Genomic DNA, 19885 nt, shown 5'->3' on the forward strand with positions numbered 1-19885 from the left:
TCTCCTTGAGTCCTCATGCTCGATGTTCCAGTATAATCTCCTATATAGCCACTGATTGAAGTAGTCTCTGTGCTCTGTTCTTCCTTCTCAATGCCTTCTCCTTGACACCTCAACAACTTTGCAACTTGGCACCACAACCACTCTAGCTTCTTGGCCTGTGACTACATAAATAGAAGTCTGAAATACTTTTCTCTCTTGAATATTCCCACTTTTAATTTTAGTTCAAATGAATTAGGTTCGATTCAATGAATCTACCCCATATCTTGTTCCTTCTAGAAACATCATGAAAAATTCTCCTAAATTCACCCAACAATGGTTTACCTAAAATTTTGTGCCACCATCTCATCATCCTTATCCTCCATTAGGTTCAAAAAATTCAAGGTAGCAAACTTGTCGACTCAGATTTGGCGAATCTTTGACTTTTCAAATAATGCAATAGCTTGACACTATTGAAATTTTAGTGCTCAGCACATACTATGTTACTTGGCACCAACTATGTTTTACTAATGCTTAGCACCTACTGTCGATTCACTCGGCATCCACTAAGTTTTTTTGATGCTCAACACCTATTACTTTCTTGGCACCTGAACTTGCTCGGCTCGTTCTATATCACTTGACACACACACTAGATTTTGCATTTGTTTGACACTCACTAATGAACTTAGTCAAGATTTGTAGATAGCCTTGTTACAACTTATACTTATAAAGTTTCCAAGTGTGGCCAACCTTTGTTTCTTCGAGTATATTATCAATATATCATTATCTTAACTAATCTTTGCACTTCATTACAAAACCATAACTCAACCTTTCCCTTAGGTACTTTTGTTACATCTTGTTGATTAAATCCTCTTCATCAATCAACTAAGTGATAGTAATTAGATCTTATAAGAAATGATCATTCTAGCAAATAGCAGGTTTGACATTAGTGACAAAACAATGATTGAAAACATTCTTTATCAACAATCTCCCTCTTTGCAAACAATCTTCCTTCTTCAATAATGATCTTTTCAATCAGATTTCCAACAATCTCCCTCTTTGGCATTGATGGAAAACCAAATTGATCAACCAAGTTATTAAAATGTTAACTAGGTGAAAATAGTAAATCAAATGCTAAAAAGAAATTTTGTTACCCTTTTTATTTTCATCAGATTTCACATCTCCCTCTCTGATCTGCTATCCTGATTTCTTTTCTTCTGCTTCTCCCTCTTAGTTATTATTTTCTTTTTTCTATTTCTTCTCCTTCTACATGTCTAATAAGTTCTTGTATGACTCCCTCTTTTCTATAGCTTACTGATTTGATCAATTTTTCTTTCTCCCTCTTACATTTTGATCCTTCAAAATGTGCCATGCCATTTCTCCCTCTGCATATTATTTCTTCCTCTATATAAATTGATTAGTTTATGTTATTCTGGTATCAGCTACTTCTCATTTTGTCCATTTGATTCTATAGATTTGATCAACTTTTGCTATTTCTCCCTCTTTGACAAAAATGCCAAAGACATATTATTTCAGCATCTTATCACGTAGGTGTAACATTGGGAAGAACTTTAATTTCTCCCTCTGTCACTTTACTTGTGACTTGTTTGGAATTTCAACACTTTAGTTACTTAAGACAAAAACCTAAAGTAAGTATCCTCTACATCAATTTGTAATATTTCAACATTCAACTCGCTTGATGCAGGGTAGTTTTGCTATTGCACAAGAAACCTTTAATAGGGGTATCACCCCTAACTTACCTCTAAGATACTCAAATGCATCTTTAGGTAGTGCTTTTGTGAAAATGTCAGCAATTTGTTCCTTTGAGCTAATATATTCCATCCTTACTTTCTTGTCTTCCACCAATTCTCTTACATAGTGATACTTAATTGCAATATGCTTTATTTTGGCATGCATTATAGGATTCTTTGATATGTTGATGGCAGTTGCATTATCACAATAGAGTATCACAGGTTCAGTTACCTCTTCCTTCGTACCTTGTAGTAGATGTTTGATCCATACAATATTGGTGCATTTGATAGAAACAACAAGATATTCAGCTTTTGCTATGGACTATGAGGTACAACTTTACTTTTTGCTAGTCCAAGTGACTAACCTTTTACCTAAGAAAAGTGCTCCTCCACTGATGCTTTTTCTGTCATCAATATTACCTCCCTAGTTTGCATTAGTGTAGGCTTTTAACTCAAACTTTTCACTCTTCTTGTAATATAATCCAAAGCCATCTTTTCCTTTTAGGTATCTCAGTATTTATTTTACTACCATCAGATGATTTTCTCTTGTATTTGCAGAAAATTTTGCCACTATTCCAATAGCTAATGCAATGTCTTATCTACTATGCACAACATATTGTAACTTTCCAATCATTGATCTATACATTGTTTGATTTACTTTAGCTAACTCATCATTCTTGGATAACTTATGTCCTATTACCATTGGTGTATTGATTGTTTTTTAATCTTCTAAGCTAAATGCATTAAGTATTTCTTTGATATACTTTGATTGGGTCACAAATATGCCATGCTCTAGTTGATGTACTTGCAATCCAAAAAAGGATTAGATTTTTCCAAACATTGACATCTCAAACTCATGTTTCATTTGATCTAAAAAATCTTTGCAAAGGGCATAATTTCCTCCAAATATTATGTCATCAATAAAGATTTTAGATAGCAAAATATCTTTACCTTTTTCTACCTTGATATATAGATTTTTGTTATTATTTGTTCTCTCAAATCCAATCCTCACAAGATATTTGTGTAGTCTTTCATACCATGCTCTAGGTGCTTGCTTCAAACCATAGAGTGCTTTATGCAATTTGCAAACCATATCCTTGTTGTTGTCATCAACAAATCTCTCTAGTTGTTCTATGTAGACTTCTTCTTCTAGTATATCATTTAGAAAGGCAAATTTTACATCCATTTGGTAGACTTCTTCCATTCTTACCATAGGGGCAAATGTTTCTTTAACATTCCAATCCTTCTTGTGCATAACCTTTGCAAACTAGTTTGGCCTTATTTCTTGTAATCTCACCATTCTCATCTAGCTTGTTCCTAAATACCCATTTGGTACCAATCACATTCGTATCAGCTAGTCTTGGAACTATGGTCTAGGTTTTGTTCTTCTCTATCTGGTCTATCTCTTCTTCATAGCTTTATGCCAATTATCATCTTGCAATGCATCTTTCACTATTTTGGGTTTAATCTTACTCAGTAGACATGATTCATTTCTTAGTTTGTTTCTTGTCATTGGTCTAGCTTCCTTGAAACCAATGATTTTTTCTATAAGGTGATGCCTTCTCACATAATTGGATAGTCTTGGTTTTTTCCTTCTTTCCATGTTTGATATTTTAGCATCAGAGTCACTGTGCACATCTCTTTCTAGTATTTCATAATCTCTTTCATATTTATTGATTTCAGACTCATAATGTGCATTATCTTCATTCTGCAACTGGGTTTCTGAATGTAGCTTGCCATTCACTATCTATGACTTGGCTGATACTAAAACTTGTTGCTGATTCCCAAATTGATTGGAAACTTCTTCTTCAATAGGCGTTTCTTGATAAAAGTATACAAAGGATTTTTATTCTTCTAGTTTCTTGATTTCATCAACCTAAGATTTTGCATGCTCATCAAAATTTACATTTGCACTCTCCACAATCTTATTAGTGTTAGTATTCAAACACTTATATTCTTTACTTCTAGTAGAGTATTGAAGGAATATGCCTTCATCACTTTTTACATCAAACTTGCCATTTCTAGAATCCTTAAGAATATAGCATTTACAACCCAACACTTTGAAATGTTTTACATTGGGTGAGTGACCATACCATAATTCAAAAGGTGTTGCATTTGTACCTTTCTTAACTTGTACTCGATTCAGGGTGTAGATAGTTGTACTTATAGCTTCTCTCCAATACTTTAGAGAAACATTTTTTTCCATCATTAATGTTTTGGCATAGTCTATCACTGATATATTCCTTCTTTCTACAATGCCATTTTAAGGTGGAATTCTTGGTGCTGATGTTTTCCTTTTAATTCCTTTGTCATTGCAAAATGTCTCAAACTCTTTTGATGTGAACTCTCCTCCTCTGTCTAATCTTAGGCACTTCAGATTCTTTCTTGTTTCTTTCTCAACCCTAGCCAAATACCACTTAAACATTTGAAGTGCATCATATTTTTGTTTTAAGAACATGACAGTCATCATCCTAGAGTAGTCATCCACAAACAAAATTATGTATATGTCTCCTTGGTAGCTTTGCACTTCTATTGGGCCACATAAATTAGTATACACTAACTCTAGTACATCTTTGGAAGTGTAGGTTTTGCTTTTGAAACTTTATTTGGTCATCTTTCCTAGTTGACATTGTTTGCACATTATATTTTCAGGCTTCTTTAGCTTAGGCAAACCTCTAACTTTCTTCATTTTGCTGATGCTAATCAAATTATCAAAGTTAACATGACATAGCCTTTTATGCAATAAAAACACATCATAAATTTTAACAACAAGATAGGATGCATCTTCCATATCTAGGTAAAACAAATTACTCCTAGTTTGTTCACCTTCACCTATCAGATTTTCATCAATGTCATAGATTTTGCCAGATTTGTTTCCAAATTCTACATTGTGACCTATATTGCCTAATTGTGACACACTCAGTAGATTGTAGTTCAATCCTTCAACATAATATGCATTGTTACATGAAATTTTCTCTGTAAGTTTAATAGAACCTTTTCCTATGATTTGACATGGAGCATCATTTCTAAATCTAACACTATTCCCATCATACCGAGTAAAGGCAATAAACTTACTTTTGTCTCCTACCATATGATGCAAGCATCCACTGTCTATGATCCATTTGTCATTTATGTTCACATAGATTACCAGTGCTATTGCCTCATCTTCATCTAACTCATCCTTCATGGCTACATAGACTACCTCTTCATCATTTTCATTAGAATCCTCTTCTTCAACAATGTAAAACTTTTTGCCTTTGTCTTTGTAATCTCGGCTATCATCTTCTCTTATGTTCTTGTTCTTATTGCCTTCTCTATAATTCTTCTTCTATGTACATCTTGTAACAATATGTCCTAATTCATTATACTTAAAAAAAATGATAGGAAGCTTACCTTTGAATTTACCTTTCCCTCTATGAAATCTTCTGGCTAGCAATGCTTCCAATTGTTCCACATCTTCTTCATCTGTGCTGTTGTCACTAGATGCATACTTTAGCTTTTTCTTCTTCTTCTTTGGTTTCACCTCCTTAGTGTTTTTTAATGATATATTGGCCTTGAAAGTAGATTCAAGGTTCTCAGGTTTGTAGTTGTCAAAGTTGGACAACTCAAATGTAGTGATTCTTTCTACTATTCCTTCAAAATTTAGCTAGTTTCCTAGTACACACCTTAACTCTTGGATGATTGAAACTCTAATAGCATAGATGGGGAGCAAGGTTCTTAAGTATTTTCTATTGACAGTGTCATATTTTAAATGAACACCCCAACTTCTTATTGCACTTACTACTTCTTTCATTCTAGAGGCATATTGAGCAACATTCTCACCTTCCTCCATTTTCATGTATTCTCTTTTTTCTCTTTGAACATTCTGATCACCTCCATAGATATCAATCAAGGCTTTCCACATCTTGAATGCAGAATCACATCCCTTGATGTCATCAAATTCAACATAGTTGAGGGAAGAGGTGATCTCTAACATTGCCTGATTGTGCTCCTTTTTCTTTATATCCACTGTAGTAGGTACAACTAGATCAACATGTTGTACTTCAATTAAGATTTGTGCATGGTCACTTATTGATCCAAGGTGTAGCTTCATCAACTTTTTCTATTTAGTGACGTTATCTTTGTTGAGATTGGGAACTTCTCTCTTGGACATCTTGATCTTCCTGCTTCTAGTACCTTTAAACCAAATCAGCATATGGCTCTGACACCAATTGTTAGAAATGTTTTAGAATAACTAAGAGGGAGGGTGAATTGGTTATTCAAGGTCCAAATGTCCAAATAAAATTTTTTCATCAAGTAAAATGAGCCCATTAAACTGTTCATCCATCCAAGCTTAAAGTTTCCTACTTTAGCAAGATATTGTAAAATCAACACATAACATGGTGATTTATGTGGAAACCCAATTTGGGCAAAACCACCAGTACCATGGTACTCAATTCTCACTCTTCAAAAGTGAGGCCCTATGAAAGGCCTGCCTTGTTCAAGGCTACAACACACTGTTAAATGTGACCTAGTTAAAGGATTTAACCACCCTGTTAGAAGTGGGCCAGATTAGAGGACTTTAAAATATTCACTTGGAATGCCACCCTATTAAAGGATTTACAAATGGATATTAAGTTAACCTAAGTCCATAGGATTTTACCGTAACTGATACAATTGTTAGAGAGTAACAACAAGGGCTTTTGATCTGATACAACTCACAACTTAACTTGTAGATTTTAGATCTCCATTTAGCTCACAACATTGCCTATCTTTTAATCTCTTCAACTTTGACAACTTGTCCTCCTTTCAAGTTCGTCTCCTTGAGTCTCCATGCTCAATGTTTCATACAATCTCCTATATAGCTACTAATTGAAGCATAGTCTCTGTGCTTTGTTCTTCCTTCTCAATGCCTTCTCCTTGACACCTCAACAACTTCACAACTTGGCACTACAACCACTCTAGCTTCTTGGCCTGTGATTCCTTATATAGAAGTCTAGAATACTTTTCCCTCCCGAATCTTCCCACTTTTAATTTTAGTTCAAATGGATTAGGTAGAATTCAATGAATCTACCCCATATCTTGTTCCTTCTAGAAACATCATGAAGAATCCTTCTAAATTTTCCCAAAAATGGTCTACCTAAAATTTTGTGTCACCAGCTCATCATCCTTATCCTCCATCTAGTTCACAAAATTCAAGGTAACAAACTTATTAGCTTAGATTTGGCTAATCTTTAACTTTTCAAATAATGCAATAGCTCAACACTATTAAAATTTTGTTGCTCAACACATACTATGTTACTCGACACCAACTACATTTTTCTGATGCTTGGCACCTACTATGGATTCACTCGGCATCCACTAAGTTTTTCTGATGCTTGACACCTATTACTTGCTCAACACCTGAACTTCTGATGGGGACACAACCCAAGCACAGAATGGACACAACAGGAAAGGGAAAATCTTTATTAACTATGAAAATATGCTAGTACACTTAGTGCAGAGAAATATACTCCAAAACATGCCCTATGGGCTTATAATAGCATAAATCTGGAGATAAATTCTTCTCCCAATACCTTCTCTCAAACTCCACTCTGAACTGCCTTTTACAATGCCAGAAATATCCTTAAATAGACCCCAAAGGGTTAAAGATTAGGAATACATTCTAGAAAGTGCTAGTTGGCATGCATTGACCAAGTAGAAGGCTCTAGAAGCCACATTAGAAGTTGGCACAAAACTAGAAGAATCCAGAAACGGTAACTGAACTTCTGGGAGGCATAACTTTTGAACCGTAGCTCTGATTGACAAATAGTTTACATTTTTGGAAAGCTCTTGAAGCGCTCTATAGCCCTATGGACCAGCATTGCTTGTCCCCCCATTTTTGACCCTCTTTGAGGTCATTTAATGCCCTTAACCTGAGTTTGAAGCATTCTTAGGAGGTCTCCAAAAATTGAAAAATTGCAATAACTTTCAAATCGTGGGGCCTTTTGACCTGATTCTTTTTCTGGAATGCTCTAAATTACAATTACATTCATCCAGCCAATTTACACCCTCTAATTTACCAAAATTATGGCTCAATTACATACTCCTATTTTTTTGGCATTTACACATATCCCAAGGTGTTCAAATTTTCTAACCTAGAACACTGATAGTGGAACTACGAGAGTTGGAACCTTTATTTGACCCAAATGGGTGTCCAGAAATGAAAACACATGAAACAGAAACTAAGTCTAAGTACATTTTTTTTTGGGCGATGCAGGATTGCCCTTATACCTCTTGATGCTCCTGCATCAGAGACCCAGGGTAGATTGAAAAGTGATCTTGTCACTTTATGGATGGTAGAGGAAATCCCAAATGGGAAACCTCAACTGCTGATATCCAAGTGGAGTCCTCAATTGGTTGGCCTTTCCAATTAACTAGATACTCTTCATACTGCCTATTTCTAGTACTCCTGCCCACATGATGATCTAGAATGTCTTCTATCTCCTTCTTAGAAGCAGGAATTGGACATGGCTCTAACATCAGCTCCTCATCTGCACCATCATCATCATACTCTGTTAAGTCTATAGTGTTGAAGATAGGAGAAATGTGAATTCCATCTAGTAACTCCACCTCATTTGCATTTCCTGAGTCATGTTTTTTCAAAATTTTGCAAGGGCCAAATTTCTTCATTTTCAACTTGTTGTAAGTACCTATTGAAAATATTTCTTTTCTTAAGTGTACCATGACTAGATCCCCTACTTGGAACTCCTTATGTGTTCTCCTTTGATTAGCCCTAGCTTTATACTATTGATTCATCTTGATAATATGTGCCTAGACCTCCTCATGTTGGCGCTTGATATGTTCAACAAACTCTTCTGCTTCAGCACTTGTCCTCTCCCCTTGCTCTATCTTCCTCAATTCTAGTGCAGTCCTTGGGCTACTTCCATATACAATTTGGAATAGTGATTTTCTAGTACTCCTATTTATAGAGTTATTGTAAGAAAATTCTGCTTGTGGTAGAATCAAATCCCATCCCTTGGGCTTATCCCCAACTAAACATCTCAGAAAATTGCCCAAACTTCTATTTACCACTTTTGTTTGACTATCAGTCTGTGGGTGATGTGTGGAACTAAATTTCAAGATTGTTCTCAGCTTCTTCCACAATTTTCTCCAGAAATACCCCACAAATTTAGTGTCTCTGTCAAAAACTATACTCTTTGGGAGGCCATGTAGTCTTACCACCTCTCTAAAAAACAAGTCTGCAATATGGACAACATCACGAGTTTTATGGCATGGAATGAAATGTGCCATTTTGGAGAACCTATCAACCACCACAAATATTGAGTCATTACCCCTTTGTGTCCATGGAAATCCAAGAAAAAAATCCATACTTATGTCCTCCCATGGCTTTGATGGAACATGCAATGGCTGATAAAGTCTCGTATTGTGACTAAATCCCTTGGCCACTTGAAAAATCTGACAACTCTGTACAAACTTCTTCACATCCTATGAAATTTGAGGCCAAAAATAATGTTCTCTAAGAATGGAAATGGTCTTATCTTGACCAAAATGTCCTGCCATCCCTCCACTGTGTTTCTCCTTAATCAGATTTTCCCTCATGGAACTCTTTGGAATACATAATTGACTACCCTTGAACAACATATCATCCTGAATCAAATAGTCTAACCACTTAGTTCTATCTATAGCAATAGGTTCTTTACAAGCTTTCCATGCTTCAAAAAAATTAGGATCCTCAGGCTACAAATTCTTGAGTTTAGAAAACCCAACTACTTCAACCTGCATTACAGTAAGTAACAACTATCTCTTACTTAATGCATCTGCAACCCTGTTAGATTTTCCACTTCTATGCTTCAACAAAAATGTATAGCTCTGCAAGAACTCTACCCACTTCATATGCCTCTAATTCAATTTACCTTGGCTATTTAGATACTGTAATTCCTAGTGATCAGTATATAAAACAAATTCCTTTGGCAATAAATAATGCCTCCATTTCTTTAAGGCTTGAACTATTGCATAGAACTCTTGATCATAAACATAATACTTCTTTTTTGCATCATTCAAATTTTCACTAAAATATGCAATAGGCTTACCTTCTTAGCTCAATACAGCTCCAATAGTACTGCCACTAGCATCACAATCCACCTGGAATACCTTTCTAAAATTTGGAAGTGCCAACATAGGTTTTTCTATCACCTTCTTCTTCAACAATTCAAAACTTCTCGCAATAGCCGCAGTCCATTTGAACTCTTTTCTATCCCCTCTTATTGTGTTAGTCAAGGGTGCACATATGCCACTGAAATTCTTAATGAATTTCCTGTAGAAACTAACCAAACCATGAAATGATCTCACCTCAGTAGCAGACCTTGGAGTAGGCCATTCCAAGATGGCTTTTACCTTCTTTGGATCCATTTTAAGACCTTCAGGTGATATAACAAACCCCAAGTAGACTAACTCCCTTTTTGCAAAGATACACTTCTTTAGATTTATTAACAGTTTCTCTTCCCTTAACCTTTCAAGGACACTACGAATATGCAATAAATGTTCTTCCAAAGTCTTGCTAAAAATTAAAATATCATCCAAATAAACAATAACAAATTTTCCCAAGAACTTCTTAAGTACCTCATTCATAAGCCGCATGAAGGTGCTTGGAGCGTTTGTCAATCCAAAGGGCATGACTAACCACTTATAAATACCCTCCTTGGTCTTGAAGGTAGTTTTCCACTCATATCCTTCTCGTATCTATATCTGGTGATAGCCACTCTTGAGATCTATCTTTGTGAAGTACTGAGCTCCACTCAAAAAATCCATAAGATCATCCATTCTTGGCAAAGGAAATTGATACTTGATGATTATCTTATTTATAGCTCGAGAGTCTGTACACATTCTCCACTCTCCATCCTTCTTTGGTGCCAGTATTTCAGGTACTACACATGGACTCATGCTCTCCTGAATCAACCCCTTTCTCAATAGCTCCTGAACCTATCTATTTAGCTCTTCAATTTCAATAGGAGTCATCCTGTGAGGAGCCTTGTTAGGCAAACTAGCTCCTAGGATTAAATCTATCTGATGACTAATTTGCCTTACCGGTGGCAATCCTTCTCGAACATTATCAGAGATGATATCTCCAAACTCACCTAGTAAATCTGAAACTTCAAGTGGAATTTCACTACTACCTTCTTTATCTTTTCTAGAAATCAAAGCATAACACATACGCTGATGTTTCATGCCATCTAAAAACTTCCTTCCATCAACAAGACAAATCCTAGCACTGCTACATACCTTTTTACCTTCCTTTTTCATGGGCTTCAGTTTGTGGTGAACTCCATCCTTTTTTAGAGAGTATGTGTTTGCATGACCATCATGTACTGCATGCCTGTCAAACTGCCATGGTCTACCCAACAATAGATGGCAAACATCCATTGGAATAACATCACAGAGAACTTCATCATGGTAAGTCCCAATTTTTAACTTCACTAAACATTGTTCACTTATCAGGACCTTATGATCATCCTTCACCCAAGCCATCAGATAGGGTTGGGGGTGTTTCTCCTCTTGAGCTTTAGCTTAGAAACCATCTCCTCTGATACCAAGTTATTAGTGCTACCACTATCAATGATCACATCACAACATTTATCCTTACACTTGCACCTGGTACGGAATAGACTCCTCATTTTTCCTAGTTCAATCTCACCACTTAGTAGGACCCTTTCATTTACTAAAGTCTCTGCTCTTTCTGCATCCTCTGAATGTGATGATTGTGCATCCTCATCCACATGAGCAACCCTAGCTTGGCCTTCAGCTCTCCTATCTGTCCTTCCTTGATGTTGAGGGCATTCAAAGGAATGATGACCTTCCTCATTGCAATGGAAACAAGTACCACAGAAGCCTCCTCTTCCTTGTCAATGTCCTCTACCTCTTCCTCTCTGATTTCCAAAGTCTTGATCATGGGAGCAGTTGAAACCCTCATTCCTTTGGTTCTTGCTAGTACCTACATCTTCATTTTTCTTTGGGGTCTCATTTTGACCTCTTGATGACCTACCACTACCCCTTCCTCCTTGACCGTGCCCTCTTTTTCTTTCTTCAAACCTTTTATTTAGCCTTTCTTCAACTCATAGTGCAAACTAGTATGCTTCTTCAACATTGGTCATTCTTACCAGACTTAATTCCTCCTGGATGCTAGGTCGCAACCCACTGATATAACGAGCAACCTTCTCCTTATTTGCTTCTGCATGCCCTCCTCTAATTAAAAGTTGGTAAAACTCCTCCGTATAGTCTTGGACTAATTTTCCTGCTTGCTTTAACCCATGCATCTTCTTAAACAAATCAAGCTCATAGTCAACAGGAATGAACTGCTTCTTCAATTTGTCTACCATATGATCCCACCTTGTGATCTTTTCCTTTCCTCTTCTATTTCTTTCCAATTGAACCTCTTACCACCAAATTTTTGCATGGCCTTTTAGTTTGGCCTTTGCAAACTTAACCCTATCTAGATCCCTGATATCCTCATATTCAAAGTACTCTTCCAGTTCATTGATCCAGTCGATACACTCATTTGGTTTCAAATTTCCTAAAAATACACCCACATCAATTGTAGGTCTTTTCCCAAACTTAGTAATGGCCCTAAAAAACTTTTCCTCTGCCTGATTCAGAACTTCCCCATCAACTTCCCCTTCTGGTCCAATTTCTTCTTCTTCATTGTCATCCTCACTTTCGTCACCTGCATCAACATTTGTTCCCCTACAGAGCTCCTCCTGCAATGCTTGGACCTGCCTTTGGAGGTCTCTAACCTCCTCAAGATTAATAGCTCTGGCCCTTCCACCATGCTCTTTTCATGAAGTCATCTTCTTAATTCAAGCCCACAACCACATAGTCCTGGTGCAAACTGCCTCACAATCGGTGCTCTGTCTACACACTCATGAAAACTTGCTCTGATACCACTTGATGGGGACTCAACCCAAGCACATAATGGACACAATAGGAAAGGGAAAATATTTATTAACTATGCAAATATGCTAGTACACTTACTGCAAAGAAACAAACTCCAAAACATGCCCTATGGGCTTACAATAGCATAAATCTGGAGATAAATTCTTCTCCCAATACCTTCTCTCAAACTCCACTCCGAACTGCCTTTTACAATGCCAAAAATGTCCTTAAATAGACCCCAAAGGGTTAAGGATTAGGAATACATTCTAGAAAGTGTTAGTTGGCATCTACCAACCAAGTAGAAGGCTCTAGAAGCTGCATTAGAAGTCGGCACAAAACTAGAAAAATCTAGAAACGGTAATTGAACTTCCGGGAGGCATAACTTTTGAACTGTAGCTTCGATTGACGAACCGTTTACATTTCTGAAAAGCTCTTGAAGTGCTCTATAGCCCTATGGATAGCTCCACTTGTCCCCCATTTTTTGGCCTTGGTTGAGGTCATTTAATGTCCTTAACCTGACTTTGAAGCATTCTTAGAAGGTCTCCAAAAATTGAAAAACTGCAATAACTTTCAAACTGTGGGGCCTTTTGACCTGATTTTTTTTTGGAATGCTCTAAATTATAATTACATTTATTTGGCCAATTTACACCCTCTAATTTACCAAAATTATTCCTCAATTTCATACTCCTATTTTTTAGGCATTTACACGTATCCCAAGGTGTTCAAATACTCTAACCTAGAACACTGATAGTGGAACTGTGAGAGTTAGAACCTTTATTTGACCCAAATGGGTATCCAAAAATGAAAACACATGAAACAGAAACTAAGTCTAAGTACATTTTTTTTTGGGCGACACAGGATTGCCCTTATACCTTTGGATGCTCCTGCATCAACTTCTTAACTCCTTCTGTATCACTCAGCACACACCTTAGATTTTGCATTTGCTCGATGCTAATTGAAAATCACTAAGATGAAGTGGAATAACAAATTCAAAAAGTACATCATAAAGCAATAGATGATTTAGATCTTCCTGTTAACAAGGCTTTAAAATAGGACAAAGGCACATAATTTGGACACGTATTTAGCATTACAAAGGAAGAGGAACCAAAAGTACAGAAAAAGTTGAATACATAGTATATAGTCTTAGAAACACAAAAGGATGGAGTCAAATTCACAAAAGCAAAACTTAAGCGACTTGGGGAGCAATATATTAAGTTATCAGATGATATTCAAGTAGTCAAAGGCAACTTGTTACCCGTGTGGTATAGATAATATCAACATTTATTGAGGTAATTTTTTTTAGTCTATTTTTTAACCTTATTTACTATTTAATCTTTGTAAGAAATAATTCTATACATAGTCTTAATAAAATTTTCTCTGATATTGTGTGTTCTTTTTAAATATATTTATGGCTTTAAATCATCTGCCTTCACTTGTTGTTGAGTCCTGACTATTTTAATGTAAAGTCCTCAAAGCTTATATAATTACTTCAAATAATAATGGCTAGATTAAGCTATTCCTTTTGCATGCTTATTGAATCTTCCAAAAAGAATGTATTATTGCAGGAAAACTAATTTTTTTTGTAGGTAATGATTGATTTGAAATTTTCTTAATGTCAGTTGGATGATTTTGTATAGATATCAAGTAATGCTATAAGACAAGTTTTGAATGAATTAGTTCTTGAACTCATAGGCCTTTGATAGCATACAATGACAGTCTTTGTTAATAATTAAGCAATTAACTCTATGCTTCATATTTCTCTAGGATTCAGTCCCACCTCTTCAACAAACCTATATGTTTGCAAGAATTAGACCTCTTCATTGCTACACTTGGAGAATAATAATTTAATTTTTTAACAAATTAATTTTCTAGTGTTGTTGTTCATTACACCACTATGGGTATGTAAAGATGTTGAATGCAAGCCATGGACATTAGAGAATTGTTTGTGGAAATGATGCATAGCTGTTAGTGTAAGAGATGTATAGCTATAATGTGTATGTAGTGTCATTATTTATCCTTCTGCTTTTGGCATGACAAGACACATAATCGTCCAACAAGTATGGTTTTTACACATATTTTTGTAACACAGTTATATAATAGTTAATTATAATTAAACTCAGATTTTAAGAGACTTTGTGGATTTGGTCATATCTTGTGTAAGAACTGGTTGTAAATATGACACACTCACCTCAATGTGGATAGATAAGACTATTTGACAAATACTTACAACCTTAACCCTCTCCTAATCTGTGATGCTTTTGATGGTGAATATTCAGTGATATGTGGAAGTTGGAACTGACTAATTTAGTGATTGGGCTATTGAATAAAAGACTGGGGTTCACTTTGATTTTTTCCATATGTGCACCCAGCCTGTACCTTCTAAATTTTTTGCTTTCATGTTATCTAGGCTACCTATTTTAATTTTTCTACTTTGGAGAAATGTTGTGATCAAGCACTGAATAAGATTAGATTCATGTATTGTAGTCAAAATTCAAATAGTAATGTGTCTTGATTACAACTTTATAGGAAACTCTTGAGCTACTTTCTATGTGTCTGATTGCTTAATCTTCTATACTAGTTTAGAAAAGCCAAAACTATATGAACTATAATTTCAGCTGTGTGATTATTCATCTTTCCTTATTGATTTGTATTCAATATCTTTTCTCTAATTTTGGTATGTTCATAACTTCAGCCATGTTAATTCTTGTTTTCATAGTGACATAGCCTACTTATGATTATTATGTACCACACCCTTTTGGCTAGTTTGTCATTATACTTGAGTGCTCTTTAGGGTTATCTAAGACTACTATATTTAGACACTCTATACATTATATTACCAAGAGATATTTTTCTAATAATATAGACTATGAAAGACAGAGATCTTTAAGCACCAATATCTGTCATACTACTTTTTATTTTGAGTTTGACAAATGATCTTATAATCCTGGTTCACGACGAGTAATTTAATGCTTTACTTTGTTTCCACCAATGAATGCCCATTTATCATTTGTATATGATTCAATCACTTTACTATTAAATAAGCATTTAACAAAAATGGAAGTAAGTTTCCTAACATGAAATAGAGGTAAATTTTTAATTAGGTTGTCTTTATGTCAAATTAAGATACCCACAATTCTGCAAATTAACCTATTGTTGGGATTATTATTAAAGGCAAGTGTTTTGTTATGTAGGTAGGGTAAAAAAATTGGCAATAACCATAGCATGCAGAGTAGTTGATGGAGCCATGTTTGCATTATGTTTGGTGGGAATTTATGTCAAAATTAAGGCTAGAAAATGCTTGGCACAAGTTCATTGCATAGCCATAGATAGTAAGTTAAGATAATTGTTTTCTATTTTTATTTGATTTTCTCTCCTAGATAAAAATTTTAATAGCTCCTTGCTTTGTATCGATAGCTTCAATTTCTAGCAACATGTGGATCATCAGGCAACCGAAATTAGCCCAGTGATGTGGTAATGTACTCCTAATATGATGTTGGTTTCATTATGTATTTAAATGAGTTAAGTGTTAATGTTTGGCATTGAAAGATCTCAACTCAGAGGTTGAATGATTGGAAGACTTAGTTCATGTTTGAAAATTTTGATTTACTTACACTCTTTATTTGTTGTGATTGGCAATGGATTGTTCTAGTCATGGTCTAGTTTTAAATTTTCCACATCCTCAAAGACATCAGTTAGGAAAATCCTTGAGAATTTCAATGCTACAGGGACTCCATGACATAGTTAATATATGAATTATAGCTATTTTTCCCCCATATGCTTCAAGAGAGAGATTCCATATAGCGCATCCATAATATAGCCTATAGAGAAAGCAAGGATAGTTTTTTGGCATTGATGAATGCTTTTGGATATAACTATGTAGTATTTTCCAGCATCAGCATTTGAGAAAAAATGTGAGTGTGATCCAAACTATTGATGTTGAAAAAAGTTTCATCATTATATCGAAAGGCATTCACTATAACTACCATGAATTGTGGAAATTTCATGTCTCTTACAGTTTTCTAATGCTCTTTACCAAAATAAGGGATCCTTCAATGCTAGATTTTATTCAAGGCATTGTCTTTATTATGAGGGGATGCTTGCATGTTTTTTGTCTTTAAAATTTTCATTCTACATTCTCTAGAATTACTTTAACATTGCATGCTTCTAAATTATAGTGTCATGATAATGACATCATAGATAATAGATGAGAAGCACAATCTACTTAGAAAGAATTGAAAAAAGAACTTGGAAAACTTGAAAATACCTAATTTAATGCTTGTACAAAGAAGAATTAATACTATACACACTATTCCATCCAAAAAAATCCACAAACACTTCTCTATTCACTTCAAAACCTAATAAAAACTAGTAACTATCACTGCAATTCTAGGCATAGTTTGTTGTTCTGTACTATAGCTATACAATGGCATTTATCAACCCTTGCATTAGGGTTCCCCAAGAAATTTATAGTCTTCTCCTTGGTATTCATGAAGTCTAGATCCAACATCCTAAAACTAGAAGTTGTAGAATCACTTCCCAGAGCTCATATTCAAGACCTTGGTGTTCTTCTAATGGGTTCAGGATATGAAGTAAGCTAATTGTGATTATTTGGAAGAAATGATCTCATAGAATTCATCCAATGTTTCTACTCTTATTCCATGGATAATATGATCTTTTATTTTCAAAATTTGAGGCTTGCAGATCTTCTTCAATGAATTAGGTCTATATGGATTCAAAGGGCTTACTGGTAGGCTTGCATCTATTGGTGTACATGCAACTCTTTTTCTCATAATGGTAGGGGCAACTCTAAGTTCTATGGGGGGCTACCCTGGTTCAGTTACACTTCCTCAAGGCTTGAATTTTATGATGGGGGATGTGCTTACTCCAAATGGGATTTTGTCTAAACCAATTCCTAGTTTTCAACCGAAGTTTATTTTGAGAAGTTTTACATTGATTACTATGAGAATGATGAGGTATATGTATATGTATATGTATATATGTATATATGTGTGTGTGTGTGTGTGTGTGTATATATATATATATATATAGTTGGAATTGCAATCTAGAGCTTCTGTTCTCCTTCACACCACTCACATAAAAGAAGAAATAGTATTCTAGCCACCATCTTACAACTCTTTATTCTTTTTTTGTTCTCCTAGCTACATTTTTTAGTTTGATAATCTCAAAATAATCAAGTCTCTTTTGAAAATTGCATTGAGATGTTAACATCAAGTATCTTATTGTTATTCATTTTTGTCATCCATCTTTATTTAGGTATCCCAATTTCACGTAAACCTTTCTTTTTGTGATACAAATGGAAAGGAAGTTCTAAGGAAGAATATCAGTGTGAATAGCCCTTTACAATTTGGGGGCATCACAATCTATCAAACAAATCGGAGTATCTCAGCTCTTCAAATACACAAGAATGGTGCAGGACCATTCAATCTTGCAATAGCTACATTATAGAGTGAAGATAATAAACTTTTGGTACATTCTTGCCACTAGAAGATGATAATAGTTCTACCAATCCTAAAGGAATGTATGTATACATGGGAAATCTTTATTTCTAAAATCTTTAAGTCTCTCTTTGAAAGAGCCAAAAAAAAGAAATCATCTTAAAGGATATTTTTGTCATTTCCTAAATTTTGGAGCTTCTAAACCATTATATCCGATTCATTTACAGATTTCTAGAAAATATTGTGTATAAGTATTTGAATCAACATTTCAGATCATGTTGTTTGTTTATCATTAGGATAAAAGAGAGCTAAGAACACATTTGAGTGTGCAATCCAAAATATTGATTCAAATAATTATACATAATCTATTCCATAAATTTGTAACTAAATCAATTATGGATTGTGGAAAACTCATTTATTTAATTTATTATATTTGGTGATTATTTCTTTGACACCATAGATCAATTTTGGCTCGAGATCTATAGTCTATTGTGATGTATGATCAAGAAGGGAAGTTTGTGTCAGTTAGGTAGCCTGTGTCAAATTGTCCAATAACCATTGATGGCATGGAAGTTGTTGTGGATGATGTGATTGGTAGCACTGGCCTAGAACTAAAGGTCCATGCTTTTCCTCCATTGTTTATTTCTATTTGATAGTTTATCGTGTGAACTTGTAAAGAATATAATGGAGATAACTCTATTTTGAGTGGAATTAAATTGAATAATCATATGTACAAACTTTAATGAAAAAGGAGATTGATGTTAATCACAATGAGTATTCCAAACTCACTGATTATCAATTGTGACTACCCTTCCTTTTATAGTTGTTATGAAAAAAAGATGACAAAGTATAACTGAGATATGAATTATTGTTTTAACCATATTTTCCCTACTTCCAGCTAACTCTTTTTCCTAATCTTAGTTGCATCCAGGGGTTCTTATGGTATATGCTAGATTTGGAGCACTCATTTTCACAACTGTTGTCAGCTTTTTTCCTCATTCACAGGTAAGCCTAGATTCAACAAATTTCTACCTTCAAAAAATCCATTTCAAGTTTTGGTTAATGTATTTTACAAGTTATCACCATTTGGATAATGGCATGAAAATTATGTCTAATGTGCTGATTTACAAAATAAACAATGGATGTGTAGGTATGGGCTTTGAAAGATGAAACATCTATTGTAGTTGGAGGAAAGAGTAATATAGATAAACTAGGTTTTCAAGAAGATATGAATTGAATATTTGATTTAGTTCCTGAAGTAGTTAGTAATAAACATATTGTAAATGGTATGTAGAATTACTATTGATATCCTACAATTTCTTTGCTATGATATTTCAAATTGATGTAATTAAATCTCATTAGATGATTGGCTAACAGAATTTTGCCAACAACATTTGTTCTTGTATGTTAAGGCTTGCTAAGTTGGTATTATATTTTCATAGGTGACACAACAAATAAAATAGGGACATATAATCTAGCACTCTCAGATTTCCACCATCATATCCCATTTTATGTAGCTACTCATCTAACCTCAATGGATCTCTCAATTTCCTTTGGTGAGTATATAATAATTGAAGAGAGGTCACCAAAGAACTAACTCATACTCTTGGTGGCCAAGGTCAACAAGTAGCTCCATCTAGGATTTCTGTTTGGAACCCTACTTTTGATATTACCCCTTCAAATATTATCTTAGCCATTATAACTAAAAAGGTGCATTGTCATATCTACTCTTTCGTGAATAAACTATCATTTTGAAAAAAAATACATTTTGATCTCAAACTTAGTTTTCTTCAT

The 19885-nt window shown here is 34.7% G+C and overlaps 1 pseudogene; it reads left to right on the forward strand.

The window, feature by feature from the left end:
* The first annotated feature begins 17122 nt into the window (after positions 1-17122).
* LOC149568820 (cytochrome c biogenesis protein CCS1, chloroplastic-like) lies at positions 17123-19385 on the forward strand (annotated as a pseudogene).
* Positions 19386-19885: the final 500 nt, after the last annotated feature.

Source organism: Cupressus sempervirens, chromosome 3 (genome assembly GCF_028749045.1).
Source record: "Cupressus sempervirens isolate cs-2001-9-10 chromosome 3, ASM2874904v1, whole genome shotgun sequence".
In the NCBI taxonomy this organism is placed as follows: domain Eukaryota; kingdom Viridiplantae; phylum Streptophyta; class Pinopsida; order Cupressales; family Cupressaceae; genus Cupressus; species Cupressus sempervirens.